The sequence below is a fragment of the Benincasa hispida genome, chromosome 11, assembly GCF_027475165.1.
Source record: "Benincasa hispida cultivar pf3 chromosome 11, pf3_genome.v1.1, whole genome shotgun sequence".
In the NCBI taxonomy this organism is placed as follows: domain Eukaryota; kingdom Viridiplantae; phylum Streptophyta; class Magnoliopsida; order Cucurbitales; family Cucurbitaceae; genus Benincasa; species Benincasa hispida.
This window is the reverse complement of record NC_143488.1, coordinates 82,781,674-82,801,399: the sequence shown is the minus strand read 5'-3', so window position 1 is coordinate 82,801,399 and position 19,726 is coordinate 82,781,674. Positions and strand designations below refer to the sequence as shown.

Sequence of the window (19,726 nt, the reverse complement as noted above, 5' to 3'; positions counted from 1 at the left end):
AATGATATTTTAATATTATTATTACTATTAAATACTCATTCTTGTGTAGAAAAAAATTCATTCTCTGTTTTTTTTTCTCCTTAAAGGAGGAGGATATGCAAAAAGTTTCCATTTCTTCATCATGGATAGATATATATGATTTTGCTTCATGGGGAATAAGGTTAAATTATTACTATTTTAATTTGAGGGATTGAGCCCTACCATATATTAAAGTAGAGATGTAATTTTAACTACTAGATTGTGTTCATGTTGGTTAAGATATTTTATTTTTGTCTATATATTGTGTTGTTAAAATTTTTAAGATATCTCCCTTGTTTAATTTACTTGATATTAGCTAATCTTTAGAGGTAAAACATCAAAATAAATAAATAAATAAAAGTTTCACGTAAGAATTTTTTTTATTTAAATTCGAGGATGAGAATAAAATTTCAAATTATAAGAGACTAAATTTAAATTAAATATAAATATAGTTTTTGAATTAAACTTAAAAGGAATTTGTATACTTAATTATATAATGAAAACGCTATACTTTATGATTTTTTTTTAAAAAAAATATTTGGATATTCATTGGTGTGTATATCAAACATGTGTAACACTAATTTATGAAATAAAATTTTACTTTTAAGATTTTTCAAATTAGTGATGATGTAAAACTATGATCTCCAATTATATATTCAGGTTATTATTGAAATAATTAGTGTGTTGACTTTCCTTGATGGAAATGTCTTAACCTCATGGCTTATTCTACAAAGTTTTTTTTTTTTTTTTTAATTTTTTTTTTTTTTTTTACTGATGAATGATGACAACAAATATAATTAATGGCTAGGAGTAAAATCAGTAAGACATAATTTCAATCATTAATTTTTTTAAAAAAATATATTTGCTTTTTAAACCTTTAACCTTTGAAAATGTTGTTGTTTTTAAAATTATCCTTTGTAACTTTGTTTTTAGAAATATTCGATGAAATATGAAGTAAATAATGTTCAGTAACTTTCAATTTTAGACAAAACAATTGGTTATAGTGTATCGTAAATAACTAAAATAGACTTGTTATTAAAATTTATATTTTTTTACGATTATTTTTTTTTATTAATGGACAGTTTAAAGTGTTATATTTTGTTTGCTCTAGATTAATTGTCAACATTTAATTAGAAGAAAAAACAATTTTTTAAAAGATCAATATGGTATGATTTTAAAAATATTTGAATTCTAAACTAATTATGAGATTGAGTTTAGTTTATGTGAAAATATAGTGGATATATAAATAAAATTTAATTTTGAAGGATAAAATAAAAAATAAAAAAAAGAGTTTATTATAAGGTAATACCTAATTCCATGGCTAAGATTTAAAAGCTAGTAGGGAATTAATTTGAAAAATATTGTGAAATGAATAGATGTTTTTAAAGTAGTTTTAATCGATTTATAATGACAATATGTTTTACCGAACACAAGAAAATGTTAAAGATTCTAAATTTTAGGGATTGTATCTATTAATACTCCAAAATATAATTTAAATCCAAATCTTTTAAGAGCAAGAATCAATTTAAACCCTCCATAAAAATTATTTGATTTTAAAATCGTTAATAATGCATATTTTTTTGCACCCATGAAGACAACTTCAATGCTATAATTAATGTTAATTAGAGAAAAATACACGAATCAAATAAATAGTAGTTTTTATTAAATATGAGCGATTTTCTCTCCCTTATCTTTCTTTATTATTCTTTACTTATTAAAGAAAGAATAACATGTGATTTTTCTTTCATCCTAGGGAAGAATAATTAAATTTAGTAATTTTGAGGGAAAAATAAAGGATCTAAATTAGTTCACATGTTTTTCTCTAAAATTTATAGGATTTTAATTGATGAAATTATTAATATAAAAAATTTAATTGATACAATCCAAATCAATAATAAATAGGGTATAAATTAATATTTTCTCCATTTAATTTACAAAAATAGATTTGAAAAAAAAAAACATTACTTTATCTTATTTGATTCAAATATAATGGGTGAAACTTTTTTCTTTTGTTAAAAAAAGAAAAAAAAAAGGAAATAATAAAAAAGGGGGCATGGAGAAGAGTGTTGGATGGGTCCTAAGGGTTCAAAGCTTCCACAAACAGCCCTAAAGGCTAAAAGTTAATTTCATTTTGAAAGAGGAAGATGTGCACGTGGGAACTTCTTTGGCACGTGCAAAAGGCTTTTTTTCTTTTTGTTTAAATAAAAGAAAAGGTTTTGAAATATTTTGTTTTATTATAATTATTAATTCAAATGTTATTGAGTTTAAAAGTTTTTACAATTATCAATAAAATATCAATCTCCATAAATATTTTTTAGAAAAATTCAAAAAATATTTAAATTAATAAATAATTTTTTTTTATGTTTTTTAAATAAATTAAAAGTTTATTATTGATGTCATATTCATATAAGTGATCTTTTGTTGCTTATTTTTAGTGTTTCATGGATCTTTTTAGGTTAAAAATCATTTTTAGTCTCTAAACTTTCATATAAGTAACAATTTAGTATTTAAACTTTAACTTCGTAACAATTTAGTCCTTATACTTTCAATTTTTGTAACAATTTAGTCTTTGAACTTTATTATGTAACAATCTATTCCTTGAACTTTAAAATTTGTAGTGATTTAGTCTCTATTGTAGAAATTAACGTTAAGATTTTATGAGATTTCATGCATAAATCAATCATTAAACTAATTAGAGACTTAAACTTTTTACAAAATATAAAGTTTACATCATAAAATATTAAAAATTACATCTAATTTTGATAATTTTTTTTTATGTTAGGCATTAAATTATATAGAGATTAGATCGTTACAAAATAAAATTCAGAGACTAAATTGTTATTTTCATAAAAGTTGAAAGACCAAAAATGTTTTTTTAACTATTTTTTTTACGATAGAATGAAAATCTCAATATATTTTTCATGTAATGTTTAGAAATATTGATCGAAACATCGACGTGTGATAGTAAAAAAAAATTTGGACTGTTATTTTGCCCTCTATCCAAAATTGAAGGAAAAGAGGGGGAAAAAAAATAGTAGAGAGAGAAGGGAAGGGAAATCAAATCCATTGGATTGACAGCACATCCCACTGACTGTCTTATGATATCAAAGACCATAGATTTGACATTTGACTTGTCTTTTCACTCTGTCTCCTCTCCTCTCCTAAACCCCACAATCTTTCCCTCTCTTTTATTCCCTCTCTCTGTTCACCTCTTTTAGTGCATTTTACTTGTACACAACTTTCCTTCATTTCCATTTTTATTAAATCCCCTCTCTACATTATTACTTTTCTTAACACCCCCTCTATTTTCTTATATTTACTCCCACTACCACAATAACCATTCCTCCTTTTCTTTTACTTCTCTCGACGTAGTTCGATGGATAAGATATTCAAAGGTTTGATCTTAGAAAAAAAATTGTTTCTTTAGATTATACCGTTGTTGATTATTTAACAAATGAACCATGTTGAGCTTTGGATCTACATATCGATATATTGATTTGAGTATATAAAGAAGTCATGCATAAATGTTGACTAAGGTGGTGACTCCAAATCCCTTTTTTTTAAAAGAAACCTATAGTTGACTATAGTGGGTATTGAGTGATGCAAAAATTGATGATGAAACAAAATTGTGATCCTTTAATGTTGTTGGGGACTAAAAATGATTGATTTAAAAGACTAGAGACAATCAAATTATCTAAAAGTTTAAGTCATCGTTTGGTAATCATTTCGTTATTTGTTTTTAATTTTTGAAAATTAAGCCTATTTTTTCCCTATTTCTTACAATGATTTGCATCTTTCTTAAATGCAATGTTGATTTTTTAGCCAAATTCCAAAAATAAAAACAAAATCTAAAAAAGTTACTTTTTTTAGTTTTAAAAATTTTGCTTGGTTTTTTAAATCAATGGTAAAAAGTAGATAACAAAGAAGAAATTTGGAAGTAGATGTAGTGTTTATAAGCTTAATTTTCAAAAACAAAAACAAAAAACTAAATGATTATCAAACGAGGTATAAAGATAAAAAAAACGCGATAATTTATTTGATCAATTTCTTGACCTAATCGATCAATTTGTTGAGGTTATTAATCAGTAGTCTAGTTAATATATTGTTGATTCGAATCATTCTTATTTAGATCGTAATTATATCCTTAACAAAATTCTATATGGGTTTAATACACATATACTTAAGTATGCCTTTTGGCTTGCCCAAAAGAACTTTAGGTTTTTTTTTTTTGTTGATTTTTAATGAAAATAAATAATAGTGATTAAAATTTTCTAAGGTAAAACATCGGAAAGTTTAAGAGACTAAATTATAACCACACTTAGGTTTAAAATAAGTGTTCAGTATTTGTTTAGATATAATTTTAACATAAATTATTTTTTATTTTTTTATTTTATTTAAACGTAATTTGAGTGGAGTACTTTAAACGTTTAGTGGAATTGATGAGGGAGATATCCTCAACAAGAATTTGCAATGGGACAACTTTTGGATTTCAAAACAAGTTCAGATTATTGTTGATTATTTAATAAAAATAATAATAGTTATTAAAATAATCTTTAATGAAAAGTGATTGAAAGAATAATAGTGATTAAAATAATTTTTAATGAAAAGTTATGAGGCAAACATTAACTTTAAAAGTTTAAGAAAGCAAATTAAAAGAAAATGAAAGGAGGTTTAAAAACCGATCTATAAAATACAGATACTTCATGTGAAGCAAAAAATTCGTATTAGATACATATCGGATACTGATACTTTTCAGATACGTATCTAATCTTCATCCTTCACATTTTAGTCCCCACAAAGTCCAGCAAAATATAAACCATTTGGATATCTTCAACAATTCAATGAATAAGTTCTTTTCGTTTATCTTCATACTTCTCCCTCTAATCTTCTTTGTAGTATGAATCACTTTTCTATTGTATTTTATTAACTATTGTACTTCAACATCTTAGATGTTGTTTTTTTTGTATTGTATTTCAGTGTTTGTATTCTATTTTGTGCTATTATTATTAACTTGTATGTTAAATTGATTTATATCCTAGATTTTTTTAAGAAAAAGAAAATGTATCTTCAATGTATAGTATCCTTATTTTTTCAAATATATATATATATTAAAAATATATATATAAAAAAAAATAAGGATATAAAAAATGGTGTATCCCTAGATATATTCGTATCTTAGTTTTTTAGAAATTGACAAATCGTCGTATCCGATCGTATCCGTATATGTATCTGTGCTTCATAGGAATAAACATAGGCTTTGAGCATAGATGTTTAAAAGTAAATTCATGTATAAACTTTTATCTATTTTTCATTTTGGTCTTTAAACTTAGGGAGAGAAAATAGTCCTTCAATAATAATAAACACCTTTGGTTTACTGGAAATTTTCAAAAAATTAATTGTAATATTTTTTTTAAAGAGAACTATTGTAATTTTTATAATTAACACTGAATATGGAATTGAATAAACGTTGGATACCTGATAATGAGAGATTAATAACTAAAGGTAACAACTTTTCAATTAAAAGCGTGCATAATTCAACTGGCATATAAATTCTATTAATGACTAAGAGGCTTGCAAAATTATTATGCATATTAATCAATGAAACATCTCAATTGATCACCAATAATTGTCGTATACTCCTCTTTCTGAGGTCGGAATATATAACAATTTGCTCCCAAACCTTCACATCTGTTGTACTAAAAAATATGCATATTTTAGAGTAATTTTGAATACGAGGTTAGGTTTATGGAGTTGGCAATATTTGTTTAAATTGTATTGTGGTTTTTCTATAAGTGTCGGGCGAAATATCTTAACATGCGTGTTTTATGAAAGTTTGTTATTCTCTTAAGTTTCTTTGAAATTTTGTTTCCTTTTATGTGAGAGTCAGAATTGTTTTAGGATTTTCTTTTGGCATTTAGCTGTATATTTAAGGGTCTTAATACTGTTTGCTAGGGTTGGCAATTCTGGATATTCATTGATGATTGTTGGCTGCGATGTGTAATTGTTCAGGAGATCATATTTCCGTGTCCTTCGAGGAGAAGGTTATGTGTCGATTACCTGATCAATGTTCTCACATAGAGAATATCATTCAAGTTCATATTGGAGCGGAAAATAATTCTCTAACTTAGGAGGAGTCTAAATTCCTAGAGTGAATTGATCCTCACTTAAAGCATGAAAGATAAATAACACATTGAGAAGAAGTTTCTCACTTAGGAGGAGTCTGAGTGTTTATACACTATTTTATTAGTTCTTAGGAAAAATCTAAGTAATATTGAGAGGGAGTCTTGCATTTAGGGGGAACTTAAGTGTCGTTGAAAGTGTAGAGCTTGACATGTATTTCTGTTATTACTTGTCTCAACGTACAATGTTGTAATTACTTTATGTTATACTAATGGATTTATCTTTCTTGGACACATTGCCTCCGAGACGTAATAACAAATCATTCAAATAATTTTCAAGTAATAAATCATATAATGACAAATCAAGTGGTGAATGGATGAAGTATATATCGTAGATATTACAAATCTTTTTCATTAAAAAAAAAAGAGTAAAAATTCATGCAATGGAAAAAGTCTTCAGAGCACTTTCTAAGCAGAGAATAATAAAACATACTTTTGTTTTCAGAGGCTGTCCCTTTGAACATTTTTTTCCTCGGGCAATAATTTTTTAAAGCAAACACAAATAAGAGTTATTATTTTATTATTTTTTTAAAGTGAAATACGTGTAATATGAAAACTACTCTTTTTTGGCCCGTTTGTTTGTTTGTGTTCAAAATTAGAACGATTAAATATCTCATTTGTCCTTAAAAAAAAAAAAAAAAGACTCTTTTATTGGTTATTCAACTTATCATAAAATATCTATTTCAATTCTTTGTAATTTAAAAAAGAAATTTTATTTTAAGTTTATTATTAGTATGCTATTTATTATTCAACAAGTAAATAACTCTATGTATATTAATTAGTATGCTATTTGTTATAGAGACATATATTAGAGTTGCATGAGTATGAGTAGATAGTGGATATAGACAAAAATGGTTATTTTTAATACGGTTTGAGAAAGATCTAAAATATATATTTTCAAATTTTAAATCTTAATATAAAATGAGTATAAAATTGTATATTTGCAAAAGTTACTTTCAACATCTTATAAAGGTTAAATATTGTTTTGATCCATTTTTATTTTGATTTTGTTCCATTTTGATGCAAATATTTTTAATTGTCTATAAGTTTTATCTCATTAATTTTAATAAATTTTAAAATTTATTTATATATTTTATTTATCATATAATTTCAGTCAATCTTAAATTTTATCTCATATTTTGAGTGAGCTTAGGTAAGTTAGATACATATGTTTTTTTTCCCCTTTTTTTAGTTAGTTTGGGCGGGGTTTTGAAATTGGAATGAATTTGCATAGTTGGACATTTTTATAACTTGTATTATTTATTTTTATTTTTATTTTTCGTATTTAACCCCTTTAAGGGTGAATTTGAGTGAGTTAGGCATACGTGTTTTTGGCATTTAAGGATTAGTTTAGATGAGCCTTGACATGTGTATGCTATATACAATGACTGATTCACGTAAGGGTCGGGAGCAACTGTCTCCTTTAAATTATCGAGTTTTCGTATTTTTAATATAAATTCCACATAGTCAATATGTATGTATATGTATATGAATATATGTATGTGTGTATCTATATATAACATATTCACAAATTTGTTCAAAATGCACCCTTGAGGAGACTCCTCCTCACTTGCATGGGTTGAATCAATTTAATGAGTTTTATTGCATGTTCTCTTCTCTAGTTGAAATACTAGAGATAATTTGTCAATGCATAAATACATATATATATATATATAATGCTATTTTAGATATGTTTTAGTTACTTCGAAGCAAAATACATTAATTACGTTTAGTTAGAACGTGTTTGGAATGCATCTTCAAGTCTTTAATTAAAAATAATAATTTAAAAAAAATTAGTGTGTTTGACAATCTTTCAAAATAGTCTTTTTAAAGTGTATTTTCAACAATTTTTATTAGAAATATTAAATAAAAATGAGTTTTTTGAAAAATATTTTTTTTCTCAAGTATATCCAAACGGTCTCTCATTGAGTTAAACACATTTAGTCTATTATTAGGCACATTTTTGGTTATAATTAATCACAAATAATGTACTTTAATCAATTTCTAGCTTCTTTTGTTGAACTTTTTCTAATAATTTATTTTGCTTTTGAGGTATTTCTGATAATATCTAGAGGTTTGTTATCATGAAAATGAGAACTTTTTCTAATAAATTGTTTTGTTTTTTTAGGTATTACTGATAATATCTAGAGGGTTTTTATCATGAAAATTATTATAAAAAATGAGATGAATATTTAAGATGTAACTATATATTCTTAATTTTGAACCTTTATTTTGTATGAGTTTGATTCATAAATACAATGTAAAGAATTATATTGTTTCTTATATACAAGCATGTAAATCCATGATTATATGGTCTAAGATTCATAACAAAGCTAAAAAAACAAAAACCAAGGCCAAATATATATGATGCAGATACAAGGCATACAAATAAGATCAAGTGCTAAAGTAGAGCCATTTTAAAATATTTTTGGAAAAAAAAAATGGGAATATTTAAAACTAGCTATTTGCAAAGATGTGGTGGAATTTTTTACCCAACCATTTTCCTTTTTTCTTTTTAAATTTTGACAGAGTCAAAAAAGAAATTTTCTTTCTTTATTTATTTTTTTAAAATTTTGTTTCTTAATTATCTCTTCCATTTTGGTTTTTCATTTTGCTCTCAACAATATAGGGGCAAAAATGCTCCACTTTATTTAAGATATATTCACTTAGTCCTTAATTTTAAAATACCTTATCGACTCGTTCTATTGGAGCTTTGATACATCTAAGTCTCTCACATTTAATTCTATATTCGGATGCTTTTTCAAATAATATTCTAGGGTAGTTAATTTGTGTTATTATTTTCGAATCTTACCTTAAAAAAAGAAAAAAAACATAAGGATTAAAATATTACACCAAAACTTAAAAAAAAAAAAAGGAAGTAATAATAGAAACTTGATCACATGGCAATATCATCGGGACAACATGCAAAGGTAAATTTTTCAATAGAAAAGTTGACAAAATTTTACATTCTAAATCTTTGTACGTACAATCTTTCCATTCTAAGAAAAGAATCGAGTTAAAGATTTTTTTTTCTTTTTTTTTTTTTGAAATTTGATTCTTTCCATAGAATATATATTCATAATTAGTATGTAAAAAATCAAAGGTTGTTTTTACGATGAAAATGTCTCGCACTCTATATTCGAGTTATATATTGTTTTACTATCTATAATAAGTTTTCGATTGTAATCTTCTTTTGTTCATGTTATCACTTTTATTAGTGATTATGAGTATTTGTGAGTTATGTTGAGTTGATGGACTTTTTAGACCCAACTCAATTGTTCGGATTATAAATTTTTTCAATTCAAATAACTCTTATTAAAAAATAAACCCAACTCAACCCAACCCAAACATGAAATATTTGGATTGGGTTGGTTCAGATTACTCGTATTATTTATTTAAAATTTTGCTCTAAAAAGAAGTAAAGTATAAATACATAAAAATTTAATATAATTATTTTCATATATTGAATTAAGATTAACAACTTAATTTCAACTTATATAATAAAATTTTTCTTCTCAAAACTATTTTAAAGAATTTTTGGAGAATAAATTATTCAAAAAATAATGAAATTAAATAAGACTAAAATCAATATATGTATAGATAATAGTATTATAAGTAACAATAAGTATATACATATTTTAAAGTCAATAATAAGTTTAGGTTTGTTCGGGTTATATTAGGTGAACCTATGAACCAATTCAACCTATAAAATTTTCATTTACTTGAATTCAATATCTAACCCAAACCGTATGGGTTGAGTTGGGTTGGATTGATCAGTTTTTCATATTATCGAATTTTTTGAACACTCCTATTAGTGATATTAAATTTGAACTTATAACTTATCATGAAGTTGTAAAATTTAAGGATTAAATAGTAGAGATGTCAATGGATGGAGTAGAGCTAAAGATAGTTTCACTGTCCCCTCCCCATTTAATTTTGTGGAGATTAAGTTGGAGATTCCCCATAGAGGTCCAAAGAGTTTTGTTTTGTTTGGTATTTTCTTTATTAAAAATTAATTAAATTAAATAACTTTACTATTGAAAAGTTTTAATTAGATAATTAATTTTTTCACTAATTTTTGTATATGATTAATTATTTTACATGACAATTTGAATTTAAAGAAAAATTATTCAAACTTCCTAGTACAATGAAATAATTACCTACCAAATTATTCATACATATAATCTAAATTTAAATGTTCAATTCAAACATATTCATAATCTTGACCTTTAAACAATAAAACTTGAAATTTAAATATAATAAGAGGAATATTTGGCTACATCTCAAGATGAACTCATATTTATACATCATACTCTCATCATACACACAAAAAATAATTAAAATATTTTAAAAATGAAATAAAAATAACTTCTCATGTGATAAATCATGATCGGACAATTTGGTTTGATGAACAAAAATAGATGAACAAAAATAAGTGTTACCCTAGATAAACCTAAGTATTTTACTACTACTAATAAAAACAATAACTATTATAATAAATTTAAAAAGTGACAAACAAGGTAGGGTCGGGAATAAAGAATTACATTCTCCATCCTCTTCTCTATTTAGCTTATAAGATTTTTGTTTCCTCGCTTCTCTATTCTCCATCTAAATAAGAAATTTCATCTCATTAGAGATAGATTCTACGAGATAAATGAATATCTCTATCAAACCGACGTTAAAATTAATTAGTGGGGTTTGTGTTCGAATTTCAGTACATGTATATAATTTTGGTTGTCATTTCCAACCTTGCCTTTTGGAGAGATTCAAAAGGAATTTGGATGAGAATCAAGGGTAGTAACTGAGCCATTGGAATGATGTAATTTTTATTTTTATTTTTTTTTACCAAGGGATAAGTTAATTATTGCATCGAAAAATGGCATGCGAGTGGTTTCAACAGTAAAAAACTGCACAAACACAGAAGAAATTTTGTATTTTATTTCATGAAGCAGTGATGGGTCCAGAAGCAGTTAAAATAATGGAAATAGTTAAATTATGGATATTTACATTTTATATCAGATCCAAAGTTACACAGATTTTGATCATATAAAAAAAATGTATATATCTCTCTCTACAAAATTGTAGAAATTGTCAATGTCCATACAACTTTCTTTAAAATAAATGTCTCTCTCACTAACACCTTCAAATTCAACGACATTTATTTTTTCTCAAAAATTACGCTTTTGTTCCATTATTTTTGAGTTATAATATTTTAGTTTGAGGACAGTTGCAAATATAGACATTAAACTAAAAATATTAGTAGATATAACATGATGTAAAAAAAATTATAAATATAACCAAATTTAAATAGTCTATTAGTGATAGATCATATTAATGGTAGGAGTTTATCAGTGATAGACCATATCACTAGTAAGAATCTATCAATGATAGAAGTCTATCGCTGATAGACTTGGTTATATTTATAATTTTTTAAAAATAGTGTTATACCTTTGATTATTATTCTTAAAAATGCTATCAATTGCAATTACCATTTAATTTACTAGTCAAGAAACGTGGACCATACACGTGAAATTTTGTACTTCTAATTATTTTCTTAAATAGTAAATTTTTAATATATAATAAATAAATATTATACAACTTTATTATTAAAAGTTAGATAATGTAAAAATTTTCATTCTAATGTTTTCATATTATCGTCTTTTTCAAAAAAAAAAAAAAAAAAAAAATTTAGTACAAAGAGAGAATTTTTTCTATATAATAATTAAATTATCGAACTAATACGTTAATATTTCAGTATTCTAATATATATAATGTAATATTTTTTATTCTTTATTATTATATATCTACAATAAAGTCATGTGAGTGATACATTGTTTTACTAAATGAATTACTACTTTCATTCAATTAAATCCTCTGAATTTTTGTATTTTCTCTAAACTTTGGATTTCCTGGAATTATTTTTTTTAAGGATGTAAATGCAAGTATTTTTTTTACACATGCATTTCGTATATACATTGGAAGAATTAATACACCAATTCGATGTGTGTAACCACCTTCACCCTGAATAGATGCATCCAATTGGCATCTATTGCATCATATTTCAAAGAGTTGCATCCCATCAAATCAGTTGCACTTATTCAGCAAATCAGTTGCACTTATTCAGCCTAAGACTTTATTTTGTAAACTAAAAATTGGAAAAGTCACTTACATTGTTTTTCAAATGGACACCTATACTCGAAAAGTCACAACCACTCAACAAAAGTCAATATGGAAATTTATGAAAAATGCAAGGACAAAAAGGGTATGTAAAGATTCTTCCTACATAGCTCTTTTTAATATGATGGAGATAAATCATCAAACTCAACATTTTAAATTTTGAAGTTTGATTTTCATCATTGTCATAAGTTTTTTTTTATTTACAAATAGGGAACTGACATAACACTCTATTTTATTAAAAAAAAATATTTTCTCGACAGAAACCCAAAATGGATGTACCCTATTCATATTTGTAACTATCTCCTCTCGATTAGCTGCCTCTTGTGGTTGTATGTATGTATGTATGTATGTATATATCTAAAAGTTGCGCCTATTTGACTTTTCTTAGCGAACATCTAAAATGGATGTAAATTCATATGTAGCCATTTCCACTTGATAATTCGTGTTGTGTTAACATAATTATTACACAATGCTTGACTTTTCTCTATAAACACGGAAAAAAAAATTTAGTACTATGGGAATATACAATTTTTTTCATACACCCTCCATTTAATGTGTCACATTAGTATGCTTTAAAAAAAAAGAAAAAAAAGTGGAACCCATTGATATTGATGTGCAGTCAACTAATATATACGAAAAAGAAATTTATAGTGTGAATAAATGAAGTATGATACTCTCATAGTACTAGAAACTTCCTCGATAAATATCTAGAATGGATGAAAATTCATGTGTAACCACTTTCACTCAAAAAGTTGTGTTCCTTGGTGTAAATTGCATATGTTCAACTTTTCTCAAAAAACGCATAAAATTGATGCATCAATTAATATGTGATCGTCTCCACTTGAAAAATTGTCTCATAAATTGCATCGATTCATTTTTTTTTCTCAAACATACACATACAAAATGAATGTACCAATTTATATATAATTATCTCCGCCCTAATAGTGGTGTCTTGTGGGCATAAATTGCTCTACTTGACTTTTCTCAACAAATACTTAAAATGATTGCACCAATTCACGTAAAACTATACTTCTATCCAAATACTCATGTCTCGTTGGCATAAATCGTTTCTATTCAACTGTTCTAAAAAAGTTTCACAGATTCGAAGAGTTGAATTCAATTAGCAAAAGGTAAAATAGAAAATTTCTAGAAGTATACGGGTGAAAAAGGAACACAAAATTCTCATATGATGTTATGTTGTGTTTAATCCAATGTAGAGACAAGAGGCATGTTAGTTATACCCTTCATGACACCTTTAAGATTTACCATTTTAGGAAGGGTTAAGGACTATAACAAATATGGATAATTTGATGTTATATGAGGGTATAGTAAGTTGGTGATCTAAAAACAAAAAATAAACATAGTCGTATTTGAGAACAATGGATCCAAAGAAAAATAGAGTTGTATTTCATTTTTTGAATGTATTTGATAGCATATTTAACAATTAGATCCCAGTTTAAAAAGTTATTCGATAAAATGTATTTGATAATATATTTATAAAACATGTAGTTTTTTTTTTTGGAAAAATTGCATAAACCACCCCTGAACTATGGGATTGGTTACAATAACACAACTTTCAATTTACTCAATTATACTCTTGTAGTTTCTAAATAGTTGTAATAAACCTTTTTTTTTTTAAAAAAAAAAATTAGTATTATTTGTACACTACAAGAAAAAGGCCTTTTTGTAGCCTTTGGGAATAACTCTTCTCAAAATAGGCTATGAAATAAAATGAAAATAAAGAAAGAAAAAAAAAAAGAAATGAAAAACATTTTATAAAGGAAATGGAAAACACGCAAGAGGGAAATGGGAAAACACGTGAGAGGGAAAATTTGTGGCGCTTGAAAATTTCACCCAAGAGGGAAAGGAAAAAATAATGGTCGTTCATCGCCTATCGTTCATTCACGCTTGATCGTTGATCGCCTATCATTCATTCACGCTACTCGTTTATTCATGCTGATCGTTCAAACGTTGATCGTTCATCGTCTATCGTTCATTCATGGGCTGATCATTCAAACGCTGATCGTTCATCCTATCGTTCAAACGGATCATTTTCGACTCCTTCGCAGATCTTGCTTCGACTCGTTCAAACTCGCTTCGACTCCTCATGCAGACTTGCCCTAGAGTAGATCTGAGATCCTTCGACTCCTTCGACTTCTCATTCGTTCAAACTCTTTGACCTAGTGCAGATCTCCTTCTGTGGTCATACTTACATGATCTCTTCCAATTCCTCAATATATTTCTGCTTATCTCAACCTAGATTTGATCTCTAAAACTAACCATGTTGCTTCATTTCTTCTTATTATTGGTCATTGTTGCTTGTGTACTCTGTTGGAAAGTTAGAAGCTGTTATTAGTATTCTTCTTCTACAACTTGCTGTTAAGGTATGTTTGATCACTTAAAAGTTATGTTTTCTGTGGATTTTTTTTATATAATTTTGTGCTTGGAAGAACAACTTGGCAACCAATAATGTTTCCTTATATTCAATTAGGGAATCAAGATAAACTTCGGTATACATTCTCTAGACCAAACGAGAGTTATTCCTTCTAAGTCGATATATATTAAAATTTTGTGTGGTCTTTTATGTTTGAGCTTAGTCTTTAGGGGCATTTTCTTTTTAAGAATGGTGAGGAAACATATATATCATTGGCGTAAGAATTATTACCCAAGAAAAAAGGATGAAAACCACGAACTAGTCTACTATGAAAGTCATTACAAACTTATTGTTTATGATCCATATTTACATATGCAACACGTGATGTTCTTCATAGCCCCACCTTTTCAGCTTTAGTTCCCAATTTCCCCTAGAGGATTTTTTCTCTCTTATGGAGACATTATATGTTATATGAGTTGTATGTACATTCATCTCTTCCTGACAAGTTTTAGGAGAATGGACTCATCTCTTTCTCAGTCAATCAAGTGTAATTGAACTTTCTTTAACTCTTAATTCAAGTATTTATGTTATTTTAATGTTTTCAAACTATTTAGTGGATTGAAAACATGGCAAGATAAGCAAACTATTTCAATTTCGCTTTCATATTGTATGCGAGCTCATTTTCTAATCTTATTTTGTAGAAAAAAAGTAGTTCAAATCCAAGTTCAGTCACAAGGATTACATTATGGACTAAAACACACAAAAAGAAGGACAGACAACCGGTGAATGCACAAGTTGCTGAGACACTCGTATGTTTTCTTACTGACTTTGTTGGGATATTGTGCTTATAGAGCATGTGAAATTTGTTTGAGAGTAACATTACTATGTTCTTTTTCTTAAAAGGTTGTTAAGAATAATCTTTGTTGGTATAATTAGCTTATGGAGTTTGTGAACTTCTATTGAAGAATGATTTGATTGAAGTGTATTATATTTTGTAGAGAGGGAGGAGGGGGGCTTGAAATAGTTTAGGAGCATTATTGACTTTGTTGGGATATTGTGCTTATAGAGTATGTGAAATTTGTTTGAGAGTAACATTACTATTTTCTTTTTCTTAAAAGGTTGTTAAGAATAATCTTCGTTGGTATAATTAGTTTATGGAGTTTGTGAACTTCTATTGAAGAATGATTTAATTGAATTGTATTATGTTTTGTGAAGGGGGAGGAGGGGGCTTGAAAAAGTTTGGAGCATTGACTTTGTTGGGATATTGTGTTCATAGAGTATGTGAAATTTTTTTGAAAGTAACATTAATGTGTTCTTATGGAGTTTGTATTATATAATTTTGCATATATTTGTTGCTAGGAGCGCATTGAACAAATTGGGGCTGAGATGACAACTTCAACAACTAACGTGGTTGATGATGCTTTAAGTAAAGGTCTTGGCCCTGACCGTGGTCATATAAGAGGATTTGGGTTTGGTGTGACTCGTACAAAACTATCTCTCTTGTCTCAACAAGATAACAAGTACAAGGTTCTTGAAAAAGAATATTTGAAGATGAAGGAAGAAATGATAGAAATGAAAGTAATGAAATATGAAATGATAGAAATGAAAGCAATTATGTCATGTTTTATGAAGAAACAAGTAATTTTTTTTCTTTAAATCACTTACATTCATTTTTTTTCTCTTATAATTAGTGAACTTTTTTGTTTCATATGAAATTATCATAGGTTGAACCAAGTGAGGAACTTTCAAATGCTATTGCAAGTGTACCTAAGGCAACAAATTTTCCTTCAACTTTTCTAATATCATCTCCATCGGTAAATTTATTTCTAATGTGATGAGAATTATTCTTGATTTTATTATTATCTTATTCTAATATCTCATATTTTCCTTTTCATAGAGTATCAATAAAAATAGTCAAATTAAGTGCAAGTTATTGGACTGATATGGCTCAGAAGAGATTGTTGCAGAAGGACGATGGTCTTTAATGATCCAACTGCTCTTGTTCATCACATTCCTATTGGTCCACATGCAATTAGAGTATGAGTTGATGTATCAAAGAAACCCAATGCATATTTGTGGAGGCCTACATCTGAGATGACATGTATTAAAGAAGCTTTGGACAGTACAGTTGCATGGCCATATGATAAAGTGATTATTGGTATGTTATTTTCTAAGCTTATTTATCTACATTTATTAAAATATTTACTATATTTATTTAATATTCACTATTGTTGGTGTATACAAAATCGTATATTGATATAGATTTTATAAATTTATGTAAGTGAATGACATGATGCTTTACCAGAGGAAAAGAGAACCAATGATGACAGCTCAACTACGATTTTTGAACACTTGGTGATTTTTGAATGCTTGGTGAATTTTGAACACTTTGTATTTTGAGGGCTAAGTTATGTTGTTGGTGTGGTCACTAAATACTTTATCTACTTTGTATCATTTAGACACAACTTTATTCTAGGAATGTATTGAATATTTTAGTTTGTAATGTTAATAGATTATGAATGGAAGTTATTAGTATTTTAATGTTATGAAGTATATTATGTGTGTATATTTTCACTAAAATTGAGTACTTGAGCTAAAATTTATCAAAATCTAATTAATTAAAAAATTATTTTTGAAAAAAAATTACCTCTTTTATAGCCATGAGTTAAAGCTATAAAAAGATTTATATAGCAAGAACAAAATGCTATTAAAAAGTTATTATAATAATAATAATAATTGGAAAGAATTAAATAACATTAATATGGCATACAATTACTGCTATAAATACTATATTATAGCATTAGAAAAAAGCTATTATATGTTAAAGATGGCACATTATTTTAGCTATACAAATATATTATAGCTTTAATAAAAAACGCTATCAAATATTTTTATAGCATCGTTTATAAGCCGTATCTTCATTCTTTATAATAACATCCAATATAACTCTATAAAAACGCTATAAAAAGTCCCAAACTTTTAATAATACGGGCTATCAAGACCTTCGAAAAAGGCTATAAAAAGTCTTTTATAGCTTTTTTTTGTTAGGTATCATATCCTTTATTTTTTGTAGTGGTAGGATTACACATGCGAATCATATGCATGATGAAGAGAGGTATGTTTGTAATAAAAAAGAAACTTGGGAGGAAGTTGTCTCTCTCTTTTCCTTCATGATATGCAAGACCTGTCTCACTCTATTTGACTGTCGCCTCCACTACAACTGTGCTGTAGTTTGCCAGACATTGCTTGCCGCTGCTTATCGCTGGTGAGAGGTTTTGATTTTCGTGAAGTTTGAGAACTGGGGAGTCCCCGGTCGGCGATTAGAGAGAGAGAAAAATAATAAAAATCAATGTGGTTTAGAGTCACCAGCGGCAGGCGAAAGGTTTTTGATATTTTTTCTCTCTCTAACTGCTTTCGTCCTCTCTTTCTCTAACCGTTGATCGGGGACTCCCAATTTTCAAACTTCACACAAATCAAAACCTCTCATCGGTTGTCGATGGCGGGAAACGTCTGGCAAACTGAGGCGACGGTCGAATGGAGGCGCTAGCAACAATGGCAGGGCCTCTGGGCTGCAGTGGCATGTCTTGCATATCACGAAAGAAAAGAGAGAGACAATTTCCTTCCAAGTTTCTTTTCTTATTACAAATATGCCCCTCTTCATCATGTGTGTAACATCTCGAATTTTTCAGTTAATTTTTATTAAATTATCTTGAAATATTTGGACATTAGTTTGATAAATTGTAACTAAATATTTATTTTGGGAGGCAAGATAATTAATTTAAAAGATATTTGTAAAGAATTGAAATTTTAATTCAATTCAAGGGAAAGTTGTATCAATTTATTTGGGGGAAAGTGTGATTTTAAATTCATTAAATATTTGGAAGGATGTTTTATCTCAACTATTGGATTGTATATTCCTTTTAATTTGATTTGGAGCCAAAATTAAGTTAATTGGAGAAGTTAATTGGTTTGAGATTAATTTGATAAGAGATTTGAAAATTTTGAATTATTTTGGATAAAGATTTGGAATTTTTGGATTATTTTGAATAAAGATTTGAAAATAAAAAAAAAAAAGAAATTTGAAAATTAAAAGAATTTGAAATTTAAGAAGAAAATGGAAAATTGTGGTTTTAAATTTTATCCTTTTTAATTTTGAAGTTTGGATCCAAAATTATAGAAAATGATTAATTCAAATTGAGTTATAAGAGAAATTTGGATTTAAGTTAAATTAATTAGATTATGGAATTTCTAATTTAGTTAGATTGTGAAATTTTTAATTCAATTAGAATATGGATTCCCAAATTAATTAGATTATGGATTTTCTAATTAATTAAAATATGACTTCCTAATTAGAGAAGATGTCTTATTCAAAAAAGGAAATCTAAACTATCTACTACTTTAATTATTGGTTTTCTAAAAAAAAGATTTCATAATTAGATAAAGTGTCCTATATAAAAAATAAATCTAATCTACTCTTTCAAGTTATGAAATCCCAAATAATTTAACCATTCACTTCATTCCAAATATAGGTCAATTAGCGAAAAAAAATTTCTATTACTTTCATATTTTTTTTAGTCGTTCGCTATTGAGCATCCGTCGGTCACTGTTGTGTTAGAATTGGATTTTAAATCCTAAATTATGGTTTATATGTACATTTGAAACTTTGAGTGAAGTTTGGAATAAATTTGGAGCAAACAAAATGTTTAGAATGTTGATTCAAGTTTTTGTTGGAAATTGATTTCTTGGATTAATTTTGAAATTTCAATCCGAGCTAAGTGTCTTCCTCAAACTATCTCCACAATGGTATGATATTGTCCACTTTGGGTAGAAACCCTCATGGCTTTGCTTTTGGTTTCACCCTAAAAAGCCTCATACCAATGGAGATAGTCATTCTCACTTATATACCAATGATCTTCCTCTTATCTAACTAATGTGGGACTTTGGTTGCATTCCCAACAATTTGCGGCTGGACGTGGGT

General features: G+C 26.9%; 1 pseudogene; it reads left to right on the top strand.

The window, feature by feature from the left end:
* The first annotated feature begins 9,097 nt into the window (after positions 1 to 9,097).
* LOC150032955 (uncharacterized) lies at positions 9,098 to 17,010 on the top strand (annotated as a pseudogene).
* Positions 17,011 to 19,726: the final 2,716 nt, after the last annotated feature.